Source organism: Triticum aestivum, chromosome 5B (genome assembly GCF_018294505.1).
Source record: "Triticum aestivum cultivar Chinese Spring chromosome 5B, IWGSC CS RefSeq v2.1, whole genome shotgun sequence".
Lineage (NCBI taxonomy): Eukaryota > Viridiplantae > Streptophyta > Magnoliopsida > Poales > Poaceae > Triticum > Triticum aestivum.
This window is the reverse complement of record NC_057807.1, coordinates 103,780,257-103,782,178: the sequence shown is the minus strand read 5'-3', so window position 1 is coordinate 103,782,178 and position 1,922 is coordinate 103,780,257.

Below are 1,922 nucleotides of genomic sequence, written 5' to 3'. Positions count from 1 at the left end.
GCTATATATTATTTCCTAATGATGTGTGGCTATCCTATGATGTTTGAGTAGATCCGTTTTGTCCTATGGGTTGATTGATGATCGTGATTAGTTTGAGTTGCATGTTTTATTATTGGTTCTCTCCTGTGGTGCTCTTCATGTCATGAAAGCGTGAGGGATCCCCACTGTAGGGTTTGCAATATGTTCATGATTTGCTTATGGTGGGTGGCGTGAGTGACAGAAGCACAGACCCAAGTAAGTAGGTTGTTTGCGTATGGGAATAAAGAGGACTTGATACTTTAATGCTATGGTTGGGTTTTAACTTAATGATCTTTAGTAGTTATGGATGTTTGCTAGAGTTCCAATCATAAGTTCATGTGATCCAAGAAGAGAAAGTATGCTAGCTTATGCCTCTCCCTCATATAAAATTGCTACCGGTCTAGTTATCGATTGCCTAGGGACAAATAACTTTCTTGTGACAAAAAGCTCTCTACTAAAACTAATTTAGTTGTTTCTTTATCTAAACGGCCCCTACTTTTTATTTATGTGCTCTTTATTATCTTGCAAACCTATCCTATCACACCTACAAAATACTTCTAGTTTCATACTTGTTCTAGGTAAAGCGAACATTAAGCATGCGTAGAGTTGTATCGGAGGTCGATAGAACTTGAGGGAATATTTGTTCTACCTTTAGTTCCCCGTTGGGTTCGACACTCTTACTTATTGAGAAAGGCTACAATTGATCCCCCTATGTTTGTGGGTTATCAAGACCTTTTTCTGGCACCGTTGTCGGGGAGCAATAGCATGGGGTGAATATTCTCGTGTGTACTTGTTTGCTTTATCACTAAGTAGATTTATATTTGGTGTTCTTAGTTGTTCTCTATCTTTAGTTACAGATATGGAACATGAAATACCAAAAAAATAGGTGTACTTTCTACTCATGGAGATGGGGAACCTCCTAAAACCCTCGATGCTCATTATGTGAAAGATATTATGCACTGCTTTAATAATCCTGAGAAAATCCCATTCAATTATATAATGGGAGACATGTTGGATCAACGTTAATACTTTAGGGATTGTCGCTTGACTCAAAAAGGGAAACTCTTATGGGATCAAATTCACATGCCAATGGTATATATGATTCTACTTGTTGCTCTAGGATGAAGGCTCGACACCTTCCCTTTTCTTGTAGATTTAATGATAATAAAACCTTGGCTTCTTATGCTAATGGTATATATGATTATTATGATGTGGAATGAATAGAAGAATTTGTTGCTTTTAAGGGTGCTTATGAGATTGAATGTTTGTTTGAAAAGTGTGAAAATCTTGATGATGTTGTTTACAGACCTGAAAATTATACTATACTTAAATATTGGTATGAGAATTATGAATATAACTCTGATATTGATGCATTTATTGAGAAAGTCTCCGCTGTCCAAGAAGAGACTAACATTTTGCAGGAATCTACATAAGAAGAAATTGATGACACTGTGAGCTCATTAGATGAAAAAGATGACGAGGAGAGCGAAGAACAAAAGGAGGAAGAGTGGATTAGCTACCCGTGCCCACCTTCTATTGAGAGTAACTCTTCAACTCATACATAGTTGTCACAGCCTGATTTTTGGCCCTCTCTTTTTCTTTTGTTTTTCTGAGGTTTTTGCCTGAGTTTTCTTTTTCCGTGGCTCTGTGGTCTGGAAACTGAAGACGATGCCCTCTTCTTTGTTTCCAGAGTGGCTTGCCATTCCCAAATCTTTCCCTAGACCCTGTCATTTCCATCCTAGCCCAAATCCCAATATTCTTTTTATTGGGAATATTCCTTTTCTATTAAAGGAATAACTCCAATTGCCCTAGGTTGTGAAGCAACCTATATCTCCCTCAATTCTAAAATTCACAAATAATTCTCATAAATTGTTTGGGTCATATCTCGATCAAATATGGCAAAA